Source organism: Hyposmocoma kahamanoa, unplaced genomic scaffold (genome assembly GCF_003589595.1).
Source record: "Hyposmocoma kahamanoa isolate Upper Pololo Valley unplaced genomic scaffold, ASM358959v1 202, whole genome shotgun sequence".
NCBI classification, from domain to species: domain Eukaryota; kingdom Metazoa; phylum Arthropoda; class Insecta; order Lepidoptera; family Cosmopterigidae; genus Hyposmocoma; species Hyposmocoma kahamanoa.
The window spans coordinates 18102198-18125623 of record NW_020653726.1 but is presented as its reverse complement, the minus strand read 5'-3'; the positions used below and the strand labels follow the sequence as shown (position 1 = coordinate 18125623).

Here is a 23426-nt window from a genome sequence, read left to right as displayed (position 1 = left end):
ATAAAAGCTACTGGAGATCCCACTGTATGAAATATGAAATCCATTCATCATCGATGGATAGATTCCAGATTATTCGATAGTTCGATATTTAACGATAAGCCAACGTTACCAAACCAACCGTTCCACAATCCAAAAAAAAAACAATGTCAACGATTCGACGTCGACCGGTTGGCGTGGTAGCACCTTAATGCTAACCATGTTATCGTATTCATAAATGTGTAAACAACAGTATTTCCAATTGATGTTTCCCACTAAATGAGCGTATTAAATAAACGTTAGTATTCCACTGTGTATTAATTAATTAATAATAAAATATAATCATTTTGTTCAATATGATAATTAAAATGTAATTTCATTAATTCTATTTACATTTTTAAAATATTGTATTTGGTAGATATTGCGGAACATATATAGAATGTGTGGTATAATTCACAAACGTTAAAATACCCAATACCCTCAATAAAATAAAGGTTAAATATTTACCACCTTACTTTTTTAATGGTATAATGGTAAAATACCACCAAAAGAAAACAATCACCCGTATAAAAAAAAATTAGCAATGGAAATGGGCGTTTCGACCCTCTATTACCAGGGACCCAATGCTATATTTTATAGATAGACCATTGAGGTTATAGTTTCTTAAACGGTTCAAAAAGTGATAGTTTGTGAAGCTAAAGTATGGCTGGGTGTATACAGCTTAATGTTATAGCAAATACATATAATATAATTAAGGGCTATAAAAGGTTAATACATGGTGACCTAAATAATTGGCTATTATAAATTACGACTGTTAGTCAAAGGCAGACGGTGTTATACATGTCGTAAACAATCACCTAATTATTTTTTTTTTGTTGACAGATGAACCGAGCTATTCAGGTGAAACCGGCGGACAGCGAGAATAGAGGAGGTAAATAAATCTTACGTTAACCATAGTAAATAGGGTCATATGAAACTTAAATATAATATCACATAAAAAATAATTGAACATCAATTAAATAAACATTTTAAAAACAGTGAATAGCGACATCTATAGCCGGGGCTGGTAGTTGTAAAGGTTAGATACATTTACAGCTACCAGGCCCGGCTCGACTGGGTGACGAAATACTTTCATACATTTCTCATAGATGGCGCTATGACCAAAAAGTCGTTGAAAAACCAAATACAAAGACACGACCACAAGCACATATTAAAATTCGTGAGGTTCGCTGGTTCGTTCCATGGCTTAGTTGGTATAGCGTCTGGCACGGTATGCTAGAAAACGTCGGTTCGGATCCGGCCGGATGGAAGTAAATAATAGTTGTATATCAATTCAATAAAAATTTAAATAATAAAAACGATTTTTTTTATATATAGAGGTATGATAGAAACACGCTTGGCCACAAACCTGCGACACAAGTTAATTAATTTTAAATCATATCAGTTGTGTGTTGTAAGAGAGTCGATGGCAGGATTTTGTACGTAAGGTGTTTTCCTAAAAGTCTAGAATAGTAGTTTGTCAGTGGCTAGCCAACGTGCTACTCAACTGACATTGCAATTATTTGGTATTCTATTCTTCAATGGAGAGTCGATGACGTAGTCTACTAATTCTTTGACATAGAAAAATAGGTTTAGAGTTTTCTAAACACACTAGCGTCTTTCGAGCGTCAGCGTCTTGCCAACGCACGTAAAACGCCGCCGCGCGAACGTGGGTCGGCAAGACGCTGTCAAAAGACGATGTTTGTGAATTGTTGTAAATGGGATAAACATTAAGATATGCATAGTAATTTCCATGGTAGTTTTGGTGAGGCAACATATGTCCAGTTCATATGAATTCCGAATTAGAAAAATGACGGTCCGATCATTTTATCTCTAGGTAGATAAGCATATTCATACTTTTAACCGACTTCAAAAAGAAGGAGGTTCTCCATTCGACTGTATGTTTTTTTTTGTATGTATGTAACGCGATAACTCAGGTATTTGTGAACCGATTTTCATGATTCTTTTTTTGTTGGAAAGGGGGTGCTTCCATAATAGTCCCATTTCATTTTGAAGAAAATCATCCACCTCTAAGGGTGGCTGTTCACGCATGAAGTTTCATTATTATAAATAGTGCCTAAACTTTAATTTAGATGCAATTATTTTAATGGTTGACTTTGCTATTTCTCCAATTCAATGGTTTTCTCTCAATATACTTTGAGTAGTGACGACCGATTTTTATTATCTCCAGTGTCAAGTCCCGTATAGTGGCGAACTATACAATGCATATTTCAGCAATGCAATACATAATTATGAAATGCTTACTTCAGCAATACAATTAACTTTACATTAACAGTGCATGATACCTCTTATTACGCTTATCAAGCCTGTATCAGGAGGCACCGCTCTTCCATAGCTATAAATGCACGTTTTACATTTTTAACTTATACTTAATTTAGTGTTTAATTTTTATTTTTATTGTTACATTTCAAAACAAACAATTTGTAACAATTATCAACATTCTTAACGCCTAATTTTAAATTTAATTTAAATCTTAAAACGTATGTGCATGTGTGTGTGTTAAACCTGTTGCCATAGACGAGAGAGTAGTGTTTTTAAGCAAGTGTTCTAGTAGATCTTCGGTTTCCTCATACGATTTGGATTGTAGCCATTTTGATATAAGTTTCTTGCAGTATCCATAACTTTTGGCGTATATTTCTAATTCCTTATTTAGAATTTTTCTTCTTGTTCGATCTTTGTATTAATAATTATAACAAACTAGTGGAGTAATGTCACAAAAAAATATTCGAATGCCATGGTTGTAAAACATAGTAATATTCAATACAACGTTTACCTTTGCACTTGTATTCAAGGCGGCTTGGATTTCTTGGCATATGAAAAGCCAAGTATTGCGTGACCATCGGTAGTACAATCCTCATAATGTGCGAGTTGTCCGTACTCCAGTGGACCTTGTTAAATAATTCCATCTTAACAACTCCAACAAGTCCGTCTACCTACAAGAGAGCGACTAGAAAACAGCTTACATCGCCAGACTGTAAAGGACGTTTGAAAGTCATAGGATTCTACACTTACGGCCTTAGATAAGAGGCATTGCCTATAATATTACCATTATACAAGTGAACCAAAATCGGCAGATTTTAGAGCTCTTCAAAGTCAATGTGGGATGATCTCAGGGACGTAGGTTGGTTCCGTGTCGCACTGGGTCAGGTTATGTTAGTTTTGGTGACAAACTGTCGAAGGTCAAGTGGGGTTCAAGTTGTTGTAGTTGTTTGGTGGGTTTAGTCAGAGGTGGCTGATATATCATGAGCTGAACTGTGTGTATGTGCTATTTTATATAAAGTCCATGGATCAGAGATAATCACGTTTCACAGAAGTTGACAATGTTGACTTACTTCTTACTACGTAATATATTATTATTGATATCTTTTTACAATCAATTATTATTATTTGCTTTATTTTACTTAGCCTGTATCTATGTGAAGGGTGTTATTATTATTATTTTATATAGCCCCGCACCTAGTGCGAAACTCTGTGTCGCGGGTGCCATAGACACACACATAGATAACCATAAATTTTATCCAAACTCATGAGGGAAATCAATGTAGGCCTTATAAATTTTTCCTCCGGCCGGGGATCAAACCCGGGGCATCTGCATGGCAGTCCAGCATGGTAACCGTTCGGCCACGAAGGCAGTTAAATTGTTATTGATTGCAATTAAATTTATATATTAAATTCGCTTTCAATTACGATCAGACAAAAAATTTAAGAATATCATTGCAACATAATGGTATTCAATAAAATGCATATATACCACGTGACCGGACGAACAAGTTGTGGGCGTGGTAGTAAGCGACACGCCTGTCTGTAGCAGTTGCTATTCCAATCAGAGCTTTAATCGCAAAGATTTTAATGGCACTGTCACTGCGCCCGTCACTCTGAGACGTAAGTTAACAAGTCCCATGTGCCTGTAATTTCACCAGCACCCTTAGCACCTAGTTATGCGAGGAGAAAGCTTTCGCGCGGCCGCCCGTTACCACACCTTCATGTAAGAAATAAATAGAAATAGAAACCATTTATAGTAACGCCACATTATATAAAAAAAACACATAAACAAAGACTAATATAACTAGAACAGAAATAACACAAAGAACAGCGTAAAAACATTTCAACAACAAGTTACATAATACTATACTGACATGTGTGCGGCTGTGGCGTGTACAAAAGGATCCCATTCAACTAAAGTCACAACCAAGGCTAGGTTGTGACGCTGGTTTTCAATGGGCCCTAGCCGAGTGAGTGAGAGTGACGGACGTATGCGTCCCGAAACAGAAAGTAAAATAAGCTACGTTAATACTTATGTCATAAGTGTGTACTCTTTTATCGAATAAATACTTTCATAATCTTTGCAATATATACATACAGGTATAAGTGTGTGTAGTGTGAAAACAAATTAATAAAATATTTAATACATATTTAAAGTACATTACTTCAAATATATTAAAAAGATTACCTATTTCCGTAAAATAAAAGTTCTTTGACTTCAACATTAAACAATTATTGTTCTTACGCAGTTACTGTTTCGAATAATGCTATGTGAATTAACATGTTTAAATGTTTATGATTATTAAATTAAATAAAAGTATATAATTAAAATAACGTATCACTGTTGTAAATACAATTTCAGACATGTACGTAATGGCGAATCTGAATTCTATTTACTAGGCAACAACATTTAAATTTCTCTGAATAATATAACCACGCGGTCGCCGCGTGGGCCGTCGCTTATACTAAATTCAAGCCAGTCTCGCCCGCGTGTCCGGGACGCTCATTTAAGTTAAAACGTAAGTGCTAAACAAATAAAACGTATTTTGCCATGACAGTTAGAGAGTATGCGGTCGCTGCGTGGCGACAACGCGGACTCCGTTCGGCCATCGCTCGACGACCGCGCGGGGTGGGCACAATGAAATTCGTGTAAATAAATGTGCCCTAAGCCTTCAAAACCGAAACGCAATGCTTATATCAATACTTGGCAGCAGAAATAAGTAAGGTGACTGTACTTCCCTAGACAACTCTTTCATAGGAGCTCTACTTTAAGAAAAATAATAACGCACACACACACTCAACATAACCCCGCACTAGGGAAACCCTGTGTCGCGGGTGCCATGGACACTCACATAGACAACCGCAAATTACACCCAAACTCACGAGAGAAATAATTGTAGGCCATACAACTATTTCTCCCGGCCCGGGAATCGAACCTGGAAACTCTGCGTGGCATGCAAATGTACAAATGGTTCCAAATTACAACGTAATGGAGTCCTCAAAGTTTCACTATTGTTTAGTATAAAAAAATTCAAGTGTCGCGTGCGACAAAACCTGTTTACATGGTAATTGTAATGAGTAGAGAAGTCAATTAGTTATATTTACACACGCGCACGCGTGTTACGAAATCAAATTATGTTGATATTAATCAAAGTAGGGTTTATAGAGCTATTGTTTTCAAAGCCGTAAATTTTGTAACGGCCAATTATTTATGAATGGATTCATTCATTTACAGGTAACATCGAGTATATATAAAAATAGAGACGAAATGTCATTTAATTTGTTTGAAAACCATTCTGCCAAATCATTACTATGATAACTGCGCCTCGTTTGGCCAGCCCGAATTCGAAACTATTGACGGGTGTCGTCAATTGTTTCACTTCAAATCGGTCAGTTTAACTAGAGCTTTGCTGTAATGGACAAAAATTACATATTTAGTATTTAATTACCGATGAAATGTGATTCCGTTTGTAATGATGTTTTTCCCACACCTCCAAATGGAACAGCCCCCCCATTGTTAGAGATATTATCTTTATTACAACAAATGCAGAATATTTTTGGAATATACGGAGACGTACACACAGACCCGTTGTTGGCGCTACAAACGAGAGTTGATATTTAAAAGTGATGTAAGGCCCATTTGCCTGATGAGTGGCCAGGGATGGATGGCCCTTATTTCGTCTCTATTTCTGGTTATGATTTCGACGACTCGAACACTCATAAATATAAACTGTCACGAAAATTGAATAGCATACATTAACCCGACTTACATAATATGAACAAAACAAATATACCTGAAGGGACAACAGTTATTGTTTACGATATTAATAAAATATTCCTGCTAGTTAGTTAGTATTTAAAAAATAATTCTATATACGTACACACAGATTAATATGAACAAATACATCATAATAGAGATTGGTAACAATATTAGAAAAAAAATAACTCTAATTTTGTTATATGGTTTTAAATTGTAACGATATAGATCCGATTAATTAGTTTCAATTCGTGAATATATTGAATTTTATTTAGCTATATCAGATTATAAGTGGTGTTCGGATAATTGAATACATTTATACGTGATCTAAATTGTAGTTGAAATAGGTAAATGGATTGGTAGTATATTATTTTTTTTTTCTTCTTTTACATTCCGGTATACCGCAAGTGGTGACAAATTACGATTTTTATATTACAAAAAATGCGAGACTTTATATCACAATTTTTCTTAAAGGTCTGATGACCAGGAATATGACAATAGGATCTCAGTACTGGTAAAATGGTAAAAAATATTATAAAATTTTTTTTTTTGATGAATGCTTGGAATACGCTACAATGTAACATCGCTTATTTTCCTCATGAGTCTTATAAACCAGCCAACAAATGGAAGCCTGAATTAGAAATCAGTGTCTCAAGATTTTTTCATCAACATCACTAATACGCTCTACTACTGAGCTCGAGTCTTCTGCAAACATAGGATTTAGGTCTTCGTGCCATTTTCCACTTTTAGTCGCGGCGGCGTCAATGGGTACGGTATAATGACTTATTTGAATATAAGAGCACCGCGCGACCATTCGCTCGCGACTAGGTAATAGAAAATGCGTGATAGTCTGTTAGACTGACCCAATAGCACTCCCCACGTTCGGGTTAGGAGCCATCTTCTCTTTATTCGGCATCCTGCATCGCGATGTTTTGCCTAACAGATAGCGATAGATATTGCCACTAAACATTTATAAATTCCTATTGCAAACAGCAGCAGTATCTCCTTGCGGTAGCAGCAGAGCGCCTCGTAAAAGAATTCGTCCAGGGTAGTACTGCCACCTTATCTATTTCTGCTGCCAAGCAGTAATGTCAGTACACAATAAACAGTACAGTAATGTTCCGGTTTTGAAGGGTAAGAGTGCTGGTGAAATTACAGGATGACGGGCGTAGTGGCAGTGCTCCTCAGATCTTTGCAATTTAAAGATCTGAATGGCACTGTAACTGTTATGGACAGGCGTGTAGCTTACCATCGGACGCACGACTTGTTCGTCCCGCTACTTGATGTTATAAAAAACAAACAATCTATTTCTATTCGTATGTTCTAATTTTTTATTTTAAAATAACTTTCAAGACATTGTTTATTAACAAAAAAACCGCCCTTTGCACATATTAGCTTATTCTAATACGCTTAGATTACAGCTTTGTATTGTCATTTTAATGTGCAATAAAGATTATTTATCATTCTTTCTGAATTGCACAAAACAATTAAAAAATTCTTTTGATATTTTGTGACCAAATATAATTTATTCGCTCGCAATTTTTGACATCATCAAAAACCCAATAATAAATCCCAAACCCCTATCAAAAAGGAATTTCCATTACAGTGCGTACACAATTTGTCCGCAAAAAAGAAATGAACCTCGAAGCAAAAGGCTGACGTGACAAATCGGCGCGCTTGTGTGTAATGACCCTAATACGCAATCCAATCATTCGGGTAGCACATCGTATCAATTTCATAGGCCAACAGCTTGTGATGTGATACTCTGACGGAGATTTGGAGAATTTTTACGGAAATAAACAAACGTATGATAAAAAAATGTGGACAACTTTTTCTTGTTTCCAAAAATTCATTATAAAAGTATCTAAATCCCGTGCCTCTAATTAAGGCGAGTGACCGGTGGGGAAGCGAGAAAAACCATTTTGCTACATCAAATGGTTAAGGTATTTACTATTAAATAACACTCTTACAAAAAAATATACAACACACCTAAGGATATTGTCTAAACAATGTGCTAATGTGTTACACGATGTAACACATACATGTACTTTATCCGATTTAAAAATCCAGAAAAAGGCTGAAATTTAAGTCTGAAAAGAATTACTTAAGAGCTCTCATGCCAAAAAAGTTTTAACGTTGGCTCCGCCCAAATTTGTGAAACAAATATATACCTGAAGTTCGCGTGACATGCGACAGGAGATGTTGAATTTTGAGCATTAAAAGTACCAAATTCGTTTTAGCGGAATAATTCTAAAATTAAAGGGATTAAAAAAAAAATCCGTAGTGACAGTTGTCGATCATGCATAAATATAATTAATTACCTAATTTTTGTCCTAATAACCTGTAGCATTTCGAGGATAAATAAAAAAAATTTGAAAATTAGAAGTCATTTCGTGATTTTTGTCTATCGAGGGATCTTTATTGTTTTATGTTTCTGATTAATGTCTATGCTTGAATATATCGTGTAATTACTCATACAATATTTTATTTTTAACTTTAAAGTGGATATACCCCTCTAAAATCAAATCAAAGATTAAGAATTTTTCCTCTGCTCCCTCTTAAGAATTTTTTTTTAAATATCATCAAGGGTCGGTACGAATAAGTCGTGCGCCTGATGATGTGCTATAAGTCTGTCCATAACAGTTACAGTGCCACTCAGAGCTTGAAATTGCAAAGATCTGAGGGGCACTACCATTGCGCCCGTCTTCCTGAGACATAAGGTGACAAGTCCCATGTGGCTGTAACTTCACCAGCACACTTACCCTTCAAAACCGGAACACAGTAATCATGACATTACTGCTTGGCAGCAGAAATAGGTAAAATAGCAGTACTATTCTGGAAGAACTCTTCATTTTTACATGGAGATATTTCTCTGTGAGTACTACGAAGAACCTGCTAAGTTTTGGTTTTCAACTGAAACCCTATTAGATACTAAATTAATATTTTACCTAACTGTATAGGTGGCCGAACGGTTAGCGTATTGGACTGCCACGCAGAGATCATGGATTCGATTCCCGGGCAGAGAGAAATATTTGTATGGCCTACGTTTATTACTATCGTGAGTTTGTGCGGGTTTGAGTTAGTACGGGGCTATGAATGTGTGCGTTATTATTATTATTATTAAACATTCACAAATGTACGTAACTTAGAAAATTCAGATATATACCGTTTCAAGTATTTGAACTGTCAACCTTTTCAATTGAGAGAAGCAACTGGGCTTACCACCTATCTAGTCCTAATAAATCTGGGTAAATGTACACTCATGGATCAGAGGAACTGTGAACAAGGTTGAATTATCATAACAATGTTTATTATAAAGCACTGGCCACATATACTAGAACGATTAATCGTAAACAAAAGACGATTTGAAATAATTCTGTTTTCAAATTAAACGTACTAGTGGTAAAATTTTAAAAAAAAGAGTACAATTGTTTTTTGATGTCGATTAAACCTTCCAATACATAATTCACTGTACACTGTGGTAAGCAAAAATGTATCACAAAAGTTTATTTCGTACAAATCTAGGAGATGGACCGAAGCGGCTTCCTGTATCAAATTGCAATTTTACCAAGATAGCCGGAACATCCGGCGCACGTCCACCTTCACGATCCACGGATCCGTGACGTGTCACTGTATCATTGTGACGCCACACACGTTGATACAACGTGCGAGTATCTCTGGGTGATACCGAAAACACTTTATTCTAAGTCAGGCAACATGCGTGCATAAATTTGATTTTGTTATTGTTTAACTTTAAAGTTAATTTGAACTTCCAATGTATTTTATAATTTAATTTAATATAAATTATTCTTCGTAGGCTTCATGGGTCCATTGCGAAATAGGCACATTGATAAATAGACACGTAGAGTCGCTTACATCAACACCCAGCGTCGTGTCGAGCCGCTACACGACAACTCTGGATATTATGTGGCAACTAATAATCTAATTTTAATGCCAGGCTTATTGATTTTATTAAATTATTTAAAATTGTTAAGGTGGAATTTTTGGCACTGCATCCATTCTAAATGTGTGCTTTATATAAGAAGTGAAACATATTTTTCGCCATACTTATTAACGCAGAATCAGCTGAGCCGCTCAAAAAAACCTTTATGTCCATGGAATATGAGCGAAAAATATGTTACTTATTTCACCGACGCGAAACAGATCGTAATTCTTGCTCTTCTAACATAGGTGTAAAGTTATTCTGGCTACCTAATTGCAATATCGTGTCGATAAGTGTAAAAAGTTCCTTAAACTATGTTCGGTATGAATACGAAACCTTGTCTTTACAATGTATCACAAAAAGCTGTTACATGCCGCTTGATGTTGAAGCGTGCTGGTGATCTTACGTATGAAACCCACGTTAAACACCAACGCAACGCTGAAGCGTGCTGGCGAATGAAGTATTACCTTTATTTATTAATATAGCAAGGAAGAAAGAAATATAGTGAAATGCACTAACGTACAAAATATAGCCCAAATTTTGCTCCACTAAGCCTAGAGTTGCACCTAACCTGTTTCTGCCGCGAAGCAGTAATGTTAGCGTATTACTGCGTTCCTGTTTTAAAGGGTGCTGGTAAAAGTACAATGGGACTTGTCAAATTGTCTCAGGGTGACAGGCGCAGTGGCAGATCTTTGCTATTTAAAGCTCTGAGTGCACTGCATCTGTTATGGACAGGCGTGTACCTAACCATCAGGCGCAAAACTCGCTCGTACCGTCACTTGATATTACAAAAAAATATATAAGAAAGAAATACGACTCATTGACGACATAGATATAAAATACGACAGTTCGTAATGAGATGGATTACAATGTCTTCCATTACAGGTAGGAAGAAATTCAAGAAACGATTTTTCTATATTCTTTCTTGTTTTGTTGTTCTCAGCAGTATCCCAGGATTAGTTTTGTCATTATTAATAACAGGGAATTCTCAAATATGAAATCAGTTAATCATCTGGCTTATATTATTATTATAAACCTTCATAAAAACGACTGTTGAAAGTGACTCTTATCTTAAAGTGTATCTCTAAAACGACACCTATGAATAATAAATCATAAAAATAAATAACGCGTACACTCATAGCCCCGCTACTAGAGAAACCCTGTAATGCAGGTACCATGGACACACACATAGATAACGATAAATTACACCCAAACTCACGAGCGACATAAATATAGACCATATATATATATATATATTTCTCTCGGCCCGGGAATTGAACCTGGAACCTTTGGTAGACCAGCGTGGTAACCGTTCGGCCACGGAGACAGTTTGAAAGGATGCCTATGACATTCATGCCTAAATATAAATAGCTCCAGGCAATCAAGATTATGAAAATAGATCGACAATTTTTCGAACCAATTTCAAAGTCTAAAATTGGAATGAATAAAATCGTTGCTCAAGTTTAATCGCTCGATCTAACTTACCCGTGTTTGTATTGTGATAACTTCGTCGGCGTTTTATCCATCTATCTAGAGATATATATCTATCTATAAATAAGTAAAAATCATGACAACATCACTTATTTACCAAACCATCTAAATTTGCAAAAAACAAAAGAAATAACTTCAAAATTTCCTTTCATATTTTTATTTTAACATTTGGATCATTTTCGAGTTAGTCTCTGCTTCTGCCTCTGAGTCTGTTTCTACCTGATTCCCGTGACAATTTTTATTTTATAAATTGTCAAATAATATATCAACTAGGATCATCGAGTATATAAACATAAATAGAGACGAAATGTCATTGAATTTGTTTCAAAACTATTCCGCCAAATCATTGCAGTGACAACTGCGCTCCGATTGGCCAGCCCTAATTCGAAACAATCGACGGGTGTCGTCAATTATTTCACTTGAAATCGACCAGTTCAACTTGAGCTTTGATGTAATATATTATAACATATTATAATATATTATAACGAAATTTAAATTTAATATTTAATTACCGATGAAATGTGATTCCGTTTGTTTTGTAATTAGGTACGTCTCTAATTACACAGGTCAGTTTTTGGGGCTGTACTATTTCAGTTTTCTAATTTGTAATTTCAGTACAAACGAGAGTTGATATTTAATTAAAAGTGATAGAAGGCCCATTTGCCTGATTTGTTGCCAGGGATGGATGGCCCTTATTTCGTCTCTATTTCTGGTTATATACTCGATGATTCGAACACTCATAAATAAAAACTATCACGGAAATTGAATAGTAAATATTAACCCTATTTATATAGTGTGAACAAAACAAATATACCTGAAGGAACAAAAGTTATTGTTTATGATGTTAATAAAATATTCCAACTAGTTAGTATTTTAAAAATAATCTTATATACGCACTTACAAATGAATGTGAACAAATACATCATAATGCAGCGAATGACAACGTGAAACAATGTAATCAAATCCCTGTTCTCGTAGCTACATTTCTATCTTTCGGCTGTACGTGGGGCGCACTATAAGTTTCCGGAATAAAGGAGAAAAAAAAAATTATGAATGGTCAGAAATGAATTTATTGTTTCTCAAATAATCTCCGCTAGCGTTAATGCACTATTTCAATTTTGAAAACATTTATGCCACTCTTCCGCGACAATCTCTGAAACATATTTTTCATACTCTTCGACAGCCTCTTCAGGTGATGAAAATCGTTAACCGCGTAACTGGTTCTTTATTTTTGGAAATAAATAATAGTCACAAGGTGCCAGGTCGGGAATGTACGTGTGATGGCTCATAAGGTCAACGTTGTTCACAATCAAAAATTCATTTGTCTGCCTGGCCGTGTGAGAACTGGCATTATCGTGGTGCAAGACAATACGGCGTTTACGGTTAGTTTTACGGAGTTTGTCAATAACTTCCGGCAAAGAAATGATCGTGTACCAATACTATTCACGTTACAACGATTCTCCAAAGCAATAGTAGCCACGTGTCCAGTTTTATTAAAAAAAGAAGCAATCATCCGCTTAGAGGCACTTTGCACGTGCGCCACTCTGGTTGGTTTCGGCTCATCTCGAAAGACCCATACGCTCGATTGCTGTTTTGTTTTGGGATCGTAACTATATCCCACACCAAATTTGACGCCCCTTCCTTGAATCTGGTAAACATGGCATTACACCAAGTGACGCGATCCGTTTTTTGAGCCTCTATATGAACCAACACTTCTTTCGTTGCGTTCTTATAACATCTTCAAAACAGTCATTCAAGTGATACTCCAACTTATCTCAATTTTGAGATAATAGATAAGATATGAATGTGGAGGGATATATGATGAAAGGAAGGCGAAAGAAATGATGGACGGATTGTGTGAAAGGTGACATGGGTAAGAAAGGTATGAGTATGGAAATAACGGTTGATAGGGGAGAGTGGAAGAAAAATACACGTTGTGCCGATCCAACCTAGCATGGGATAAGGATAGGAAGAAGAAGAAGAAATCCGTAAATGTATTGTCAAATTATTTTAGGATTCTCTGGTAGCATTTGTTTTATTAAAAAATAAGTGAGCATTTGAACCTCCATCTCATCTGATGGACAGTGACGATAAGGTCGAAGATGGAGCATGCACACCTAATAATGCCTATTACTCTCGCCTCGTGCGCCTGGTGGTAAGCGATACGCCTATCCATAACAGTTGCGCCCGTCACCCTGAGACATAAGTTGACAAGTCTCATATGCCTGTGATTTCACCAGCTCCCTTACCATATTAAGCCGGCGGCAGAAACAGGTTACGTGGCAGTACTTCCCTGGACGAACTCTTTCACAAGGAGCTTTACTAAATTCCAATCAATATTGTGGAAAGTATAGTTTTGATACTAACAAACAACAAATAATGAGTTGCCGAGTTCAATGCCTCCCAAAATAAATTGATCGTCAATTGTCATTAACCGAAGTCGATTTTTAAATCTCAAATACGAATAAATCGATTCACAAGTTTAATCACTCCGTGTAACTTATTCCTTTGTTTAAGTTGTGATAATTTCCTTTGGGATTTGGAGCGTGTTTGACGATGGCCACGGCCCTGAATTATTAACCCTTACCGCTCTGGGTCATTTTGGCCCGAAATGGAATTTTCTGACAAACTACACTGTTTCAATCTTAGTGGTTAACTAAAACTATGGTTATAGTTTTAATGGGATTTGTGGATTTATAGTATCCAAAATATTAACAGTTAAGATATAGCTCCAGAAAATGTATAACTATATGACTTCGTGGTTCTCAAGGGACCTTGCCTTCTGAATTTAAGCTTGATATATTTCAACTGTAATTTGCTTACCTATGAAATGAAAAGGGTTTAACTAATAAATACTAGCAGTCAGGTATTTTAATTTGACGTACTTTAAAAATAAGGTGCACTTTCTTGTAGGTATTTTAAAAAAACGTGGATAAGTGACAATATATTTTTTTGAGGCATCATAAAAAACCATAACCCAGTTTTAGAATACTGAAATTGTTTAATGTTTTAAAAGAGAATTTTGAGCTCTGTCTTTTGCTATTTAAAACGGATTCTTGACCATTTGTCACTTAGCTGCGTGTTAGTTAATGGACGGCAGAATAATGGGCTAGATGGTTAAATCATAAAGTTTTTGCCGAGCGATAAAGCCTTTTCAAATTAAAAAATATATAATTTTTATTTATTTATTTTTATTGAACCGACTTCAAACTTTGCTTATATGCACATACAAACTAGAACTAAAAAGTTAACAATCGGTTACCGGAAAGTAACGAAACCGGATTCATCCCCTAGTTTGCCACCCTTAGAGGTGGAATATTTTCTTTAAATTTAAATGGGACCAATATTGATATACCTTCTTTCTAACAAAAAAAGAATCATCGAAATCTGTTCACAAATGAGTAATCACGTAACAAAAAAAAAATACAGTCGAATTAAGTACCTCCTCCTTTTCTTGAAGTCGTTAAAGAAATAGTTCGTATTATAAATAAATAAATTTATTCAATGTCACTATTTTTGACCACCATTATATTCAATTGTTTCTGTGAAATTACACCACTAGTTTGTAATAATATTATAAAGGCTAAGTGAAGAAAAGCTTTTGTAGATTTCTCACTGATGCTACTAGCGGTAAAAAAGTTGTTAAAAATAAAAAAAAAAGATCTGTAACAAGCCCAAAAAAATAGTAAGGTCCTCTAGTCGTTCCGTGGCTTAGTTGACATAGCGTCTGACACGGTTTGCTGGAAGGCGTCGGTTCGAATCCGGCAGGAACGATGGAACTTTTTCTTAGTATTCGATCTTTGTATTAACAATTAGTTTGTGCTATTTTTACGACTTCCATGTGATGTAAAAACATGTTTTTTTTTTATAAAAAACCGACCTCAAAAGTTAGTGGAATTACATCTATTTGCCATGTTTTATTGAAATCGGTTAGCGGAAAGTACACGAAACCGGGTTCATCCCCCAGTTTGCCACCCTTATAGGGACCAATGCTAAGGTATCCTATTTCCAACGAAAAAAAAATCATCAAATCGGGTCACCAAAAACATACGTTGTGTAATATACTATAGTCAACTAAGAAGCGCCACCACTCTCTCATAAAATTATTCTGGGCTCAAATATTCCTCTATAGAATCAAATTTTGTAATAATATTCCATTCGTGTCGTCTTACGCCATTCCTGCATCGCCTTTGCAAGAAAGATAATGGAATTAGAAACCGGCCCGCAATATATGTCAATGTGAATATTGGTTACGCTCGGAGTTCACAGAATATATATCCACAAAGGTCTATATTGATTCAATGAAGTAGATAGATATATTATATTCAATTCAACCCTATCTCGCAAAGTAATGGACTTGTATCTTGGAAGACAATACTGTCCCAATCAATGATGTCAATTCACAAACAAACAACGAAGGACATTATTATTAATATTATTAACCTTAATTACTGCGTGAATGTGTAGGTACTTGGAAAGCGTATTTGTTTCCTCTAAAGTAATGTAGACACCGTAGTCTCTACCATAACCAAGAAAGCATGGTGAACATAGCCTTCTAAATATTTGCGGCAGTAGAGCACCTTGTGAAAGGGTTCCTATTTCTGCCCCCAAGCAGTACTGTGAGAATTACTGTTTTCCAGTTTTGAAACCTGCTTGCCTCCGTGACCGAACGGTTACCATTCTGGTCTGCGACTCAGAGGTCCCGGATTCGATTCCCGGACCGGGAGACATAGGGTTACCCTAACACAGGACTAGCATTACTACGTTTCGTTAAGATCTGTAGAATTACCGTATTTTGATAAATAAACTATTGAAATCTACACTCATGGACATATTTAGAGGTAGGTGACAGAAAAAATTATGAATTTTGATAACAATGTTCATAAGTATCACTGACTACGGGCACCAGGGGGGCTAAAAAGGCCGCATTGGCAGAATCATAATATGATTTAATTGACAATTCATGCTATAAATTTTCAAACAGAACAAAAAACGTAATTCTATTGACTTCATTTAAGGACGTGTCCATAGAACATTGTCAAATAGATGAATTGCGTTTTTTGTTTCGTTTGAACATTCGATATATGAATTGTCAATTAAATCATATTATGATTCTGCCAATGCCGCCTTTTTAGGCCCGTAGAACGTTTAATTTGAAAAGAGAATGACTTCATTCGTCGTTTGTTTTCGATTAAACGTTCTGGCAATTATGTGGCCAGTGATTTATATGAACGTTGTTATCATAATTCAACTTTTTTTACCGATACCTAAAAATGTCCATGATTTAACTATATTCTATGACCCCTTATGTATAATAATACATATACTGTATGAGAAATTGCTTCACCTGGCGCCTAATATCTAGCGAGGCGTGATTATTAAATAGCTGCACCGTAATTAGCATCTTCTACGAATATACAGTGCAACGTAGCTTATTACAACAATTTTCTCTGTTTACATTCTTTTTATAAACGTAAGTTGAGACCGATAGTGCATATAAATAATAGTACTGTCGCACACACAGGTCAGTTTGCTTGTTTTATACTGTTCTATTGATTTTTTTTTAGAAAATGTACAATTATCTAAGGACGCTTTTTAATGAAAATGTAACCTACAATCTGTCCGAAGGAAAATGGCTTCTATTGCCAATAGCCATCAGGGATACGAAAGAAGAATTTTTAATATCACAAATGCGTTGCTGGCTATGGGACAAAAGATCTTAAGTCCGGTGTGCCTGTGATCGCTGTAGCTTTTTATTTTATTACGACAAGAAACTCTATCAAGCGCATGTAGGGTTATTCTGTTATAAAGAACAATACAACAAGAAAGATGTTCTGTTCTTTAGTTTTTTGTTGTTGTTTTTTTTTGTTAATGTTGTTTGTTGTTGAGCTTGTATCGTCTTCGTATAATGTAATGCTCAATTTCCGCCTCTATTTTCAAGAAACTAAAACGATCTCGCTAATACATTTATACTCTTGGGTGTTAATATTCTAGTGGAAGTTCAGAGGTACTGGGTCGTTATTGCTTTGTTAAATAGTTATTTAAATTCAACCGTCGTTGCTAATGGTAATAGTGAGAATACGGTCGAGAGTTAGTGATTTCTTATATCTCTAGGGTTCTGTGTAAAATCTTTAAATAACTTTGTAATATCGCGGTTTTGGTAACGGTCACGATCTTCACAAACTTCAATGATGGCCGCAGATCTTAGCAATGAATGCATTTTACAATATACGTGACAAGCATATTTTATGACAATAAAGAAGGTGTAATTATAGAATACGACGATCTCCGTGGTCGAGTAGTTTGCATACTTTTTCATGGTGTCACCATTTCTGAGGTCGCGGGTTTGGTGTCCGGCCGGGTCAGTACAGAAAATTAACTTTTGTATATCGTCTCAGGTCTGAGTGCTCGTAGTACCGCCATTATTTCCAATTACTATAACACAAGTGCTTTAACTACTTACTTTGGAATCAGAACAACGTATGTTGTCTAATATTTATTTAGAACATACATTTAAATTCATTACGAATAATGTTTCTATACATTACAATGGCTTTTTATTCCCGGCCTTTAGTTTGGATCAGATAATAGATGAAGATAATGTCGTGCCGCAACAGGAACTCAAACTTAAACGAGATAGTTGGCGATTACTTCACCGACAAGAGCTTAGTTCTTCAATAAGAAGATGAGAGGTAGCTACAATACGAAAATCATACCACATTTTAGTCCTGGGCTATTATTTAATAAAGTATAACCTATTAACATGGCATATTAAAAAAAAACACTAATTGTTCTACAAAATAATTTTGAATTCTCCTAAATACTTTTAGTAGTTTTTCCTCGATAAGAGGCCCACTATGAGGCCTTATTGCAATCCTGATCAAGTCCGTAAATTAAATTTCCCTCTTAAATTCGTAATATGACTTCACAAATACAAGTTTTTCTACTCCTACTATAAACCATATCACAAAAGCGCTCTTTTTAGTTCTGAGCCAAAATTCTATTGTCACAGAACTATGATTTTAAAAAAAAGAACATTGTATTTTTGCTAATTAAAACAATATGAAATATTAAATATAACGCTAAGTACGCAAATGCTCTACTGCTTTCTGATTGGTTAAAATATAAGCGGTACTTGGCCAATCACAGACACTTCTATTCTATTTCTTTGGTTTTTTGTTTTGTAGCGTCTTTTGGCTTTTATTGTAAGCAATCATTACATAATTAGGTCTTAAAATCTCGTACCTATTACTTATGCCCGAGGCTTCTTGAGTTTAGGAACCCTCATTATGCATAAATGCTGAATAAAATCCTATTAAGTAATATATTGGTAGAAAATTTATCCAAATAACTGTGCAACGAAAATTGTTTATGTCGACTTCAGAAATCAAAGAAGTTCCGGGCTATTAAAAATATTTAAAAAACCTGTACGGCCTCAAAGTCATTAAATTCCCACAAACTTTTGCCAGATAAACCCGAAAATGATTAACAAAAATCAACAAAGGAGAGGAAAAGGTTCAAAACATGTAATTAGCAGCCGACGCGTACGAACACGTGTTTAAGTAGCCCATATTCGAAGTGTAATCAATTGTAATTCACTTTGATGTTTTTCTATACTCGTTTAATCAAACAATTTATTGACTTATAAAATGTACATAATTCCAAGTTTTAAATAACAGATAATATTTATTTTTCTTCGTACAGCAATTTTATCTTTTTTTTATGATATCAAATATCAAGTGGCGGCGACACGCCTGTCTATATCCAGTTTGTCTTTGAATCGCCAAGATCTGAAGGGTACCGTCAATGTGCCCGTCATCACCCTGAGTCATTAGTTGAGAAGTCCCATGTGCCTGTAGTTTTATCAGCACCTGTTATTCTTCAAAACCTGAAGGCAGTAAAGCTCACGTTACTGCTTGGCGACAGAAATAGATGAAGTGGCAGGTATTTCTTGGAACTCTATAACGAGGAACTCCACTACTACTAACTTACACGACGTCTCCGATGTCAGTCCATGATGTGTCACGATAAAACTATATTTTTGAGAAACATTTTATTAAGGTATAAAATAGCACTGCCGTAAAAGACTTTAGCAATTCTTCAATAAAACGTATTGAAAAACATGTACAAAAATTTGTACCCAATGTTCAAAAAGAGCCATTTCTGTTTGACGCTTAAAACAAACATTTTAGTCATTGTATTCTAGTTTTTTTTTTTTCATCTTTCGTAACAGTTTAACGCTTTTAATTTTTCTTCAATGGTTTAAATTTCTGACTCAGGAAATCATTACCTATATTTCATGGTGGCCTTATTGAAATTCCGACATTTGTATCAGTATTTTCTATTTGCTTTTTCTTCGTATGTTACAACAAGTTGTGAACATCACACTCTGACATTATTTAAATATCAGTGTCACATTTTTACTCTATTACATAATTTTAACATCTAGGTACCGTCAACAGCACATCAAGCTACACATTGACGTATTTTATTCTGTTGCATTAGAAGCGATTTACGAACATAAATGTGTAGGCTGATGTGCTGTTGACGTACGTAGGAAATAAACTATTTTTCAACAAACCAACCTTTCGGGCCCTTTTTTAAACTTAGATCCGAAACAATTGTTTTATTTCCTAATTTCCAATACAGTGTTTCATATAAAAGTAATCCCTTTATAGACAAGTAACAAAATTTTGGCCTGAAAATATTATGTGAAAAGTTAAAACTACCAAATATAAAAATTACGTTTAACACACTAAATCACTTTCAACTTACATTTTTATCGATTAGTATGGGATCTTTTAGTTATTTTACAACATGCGACGTGTAATACCAGTGCCACAGCTACCGGAATAAAACGGATGGTACATAAAAATTGTACAGTAATCAAACTTGGTAAATATAACGTTTGATTGAAGGAAAGTACACAGTTGATTGTAATTGGTTCATTTTGAATCATTTCGAATTTCGAACAAATTTCTAATTGAAGGTAAATTTGGGTACGCCAGACGGATTTTTTATTATTAACGTAAAAATAGAAAATAGGGAGAGAACAGAGGGGAAAATATGTTTGGACACTTGTTACGAACGAATTTTTGAGAGTAATAATTCAGGGGAAGATAAAAGGAAAAAGAAAGAGAGCAACACCAAGAATGGCAAACACTGAACAAATAAAGAACGTTTTCGTAGCAGTGGAGCTCTAGGTCAAAGAGTTCGTCCAAGAAAGTAATGTAGTAATGTAGTAAACCTTACCTAATTCTGCCGCCAGTAATGCGTTCCGATTTTGAGAGCTAATTTCAGACACATATGACTTGTCAATTTATGTCTCAGGGTGACGGCCTCAGCGGCAGTACCCCTCGGATCTTTGCGGCTTATAGCTCTCTGGCACCACAACTGCTATGGACATTCGTGTCGCTTCTCACCAGGTGCACGAATTGTTCATCCCGTCATTTAGTGTCATAAAAAATGAAAGTGAGCAGCTATAAGAGAGGTTAACGAGGTGTTAACCGCGAGGAATGTAGAAGGACTCACCGACAAGAACCTAGCTCTTAAATAGGATAATTAAGTAGAAAAAGATGGTCATTCTATACTTTACCTACGTATACGCGTACGTAACCTACAGCTCTGGAGTGGTATTTCCTGCTTGCAGACTTGTCCCCGACCGCTAGAGCCTTTTCAAGGTGAGAGTGAATAGTCATTATAGGTACGGATATTCCATCGTCGATTTCTTCGTCACTTTCCGTCAGGTCAAATGCGCATGTCAATTTTGCAATTTCTAACAGGAAAAATTGATACAATTTACCCCTGTTGAGGACATATCTAAAAATTACGTTACATTGTGTATGGCAAGTATTCGATTATGGTAATTGATTTTCCAAACAATTCTGTAGCTATGAAAGGTAAGGAAATTGACAATTGCCGCCGTGAAACGGAACGCTTTTTTTTTTCAAATACTCTTAGCTACATGCCCAACACAAAAAATTACAAGCTAAGAGTTTTAATATGTTTGAAAAAAAATTGAATACGCTTACATTAAATTCTATTTTTCTACTCCTGTATCTGTCAATTGTAATTTCTTAAGCCATAACACAAAGGCGCTTCTATTGTCTATGGTGCCTACTCACTATCGAACTTAAAAATTTCGTAATAGTTCGGCATCGGGTATATAACCAGAAATAGAGACGAAATAAGGGCCATATATTCCTGGTAACGCATTAGCGATACAGCTATTATAAATATTAACTCCCATTTGCACTGAAATATAGATAGGCCAACTACTGACCTGTGTGTACGTCTCCGTATATTCCAAAAAATATTCTGTATTTATTGTAATAGAGAAAATATCTCTAACAATGCTGTGCTGTTCTATTCGGTGGTGTGGGAAAAACAGCAAAATATCTAATTACAAAACAAACGGAATCACATTTCATCGGTAATAAAATATTAAATACGTAATTTTGCCATTTTCGTCCATTATAGCAAAGCTCAAGTTAACTGGTCGATTTGAAGTGAAACAGTTGACGACACCCGTCAATTGTTTCGAACTCGGGCTGGCCAATCGGAGCGCAGTTGTCACAGTAATGATATGGCAGAATAGTTTTCAAACAAATTAAGTGACATTTCGTCTCTATTTCTGGTTATATACTCGATGTAGTTCGGTTTACAGAACTAAAAGAAGTTCAAACAAAAGAACGTTAAAATCCAAACTACTTTATTAAATAATATCTCAAAATATTACTAATTAAGAACAAACGTGTAGCCATTTGGAAAAAATAACTCTACTCAAACGCTGTACTGCCTCCTGATTGGTTAAAATAAAGCAGTACTTTGCCAATCACGAACACTTCTATTGTATCTCTTTGGTTTTTTGTTTTGTAACGATTGTTTGGCTTTCGTTAGAGTCTAAATATTGGTTGTGTTTAATGTACACGTAGAAAAAGTATTATATTCATTACGTAATTAAGTCTTAAATTACTATTACTTATATTACTATTACTGTAATATCAAGTGACAAGACGAACAAGTCGTGCGTCTGTTGGTAAGCTACACGCCTGTCCATAACACTTGCAGTGCCACTCAGAGCTTTAAATCGCAAAGATCTGAGGGGCACTGCCACTGCACCCGTCCCCTTGAGACGTAAGTTGACAAGTCCCATGTAATTTCACCAGCACCCTTACCCTTCAAGACCGGAACATAGTAATGCTGACATTACTACTTGGCGTCAGAAATAGGTAGGGTGGCAGTACTTCGCTGGACGAACTCTTCCCCAAGGATCTCTAGTGCTATTAAAATATGACTTATATCAAGTGATTGGCGGATATTACGGAACACTTCCGCCCTCCACTTTGTGTCAAGCTCAAATTACCAGGATGTTGTTCCTTGCCGCCAAAAACTAGATACAAAAATGCATTGCGTCGGACTACCACATCAATTACCTAACTCAAACTAGGGAATTCCCTCTGCCTTAGACAAAGCCCGTGCTGCTGAAATCCTAAATCTAGACCCTATGCTCCATAACATGTTAACTTCTTTTTAATTTTACACTCAAAATCATATAAAATATAATAATAATATTAATTCATTTTATATTCAGGTTATATAGGAAAATGATATGTATCAAATAAGTATAGTTTCACTGTGTCCGGCCAAACATTAAGCATTCAAATATTGAAGGTATATATTCACTCACATGCACTTCGACAGACTAAAGCAGGTGTAATATGTTTCTTTTTCAATAATATTACAAGGGCGCGCACACATGGATTTAGTAAGTCGGCCAGAATTTAAGTGCGATAATAGTTACATGGGTCAATTTTGATGGTAACTAGATGCCAAAATAATATCGTAATATGAAATTTGTTTTATTTATTTATTTTTATTTTGAAAATATACAGGTAAGGTAAAAAAGACAATAAAAGCTTAAATACTAGAAAGCTA

The 23426-nt window shown here is 35.4% G+C and overlaps 1 protein-coding gene across 6 annotated transcripts in view; it reads left to right on the top strand.

The window, feature by feature from the left end:
• LOC113227103 (CUGBP Elav-like family member 4) overlaps window positions 1–23426 on the top strand; it is a 449761-nt gene that overhangs the window by 38952 nt on the left and 387383 nt on the right. For all 6 annotated transcript variants that reach the window (XM_026459975.1, XM_026459979.1, XM_026459977.1 and 3 more), the window contains exon 2: window positions 859–907. The gene's annotated coding sequence lies outside the window, so the exon portion shown is untranslated. The remainder of the gene's footprint in view (window positions 1–858; window positions 908–23426) is intronic.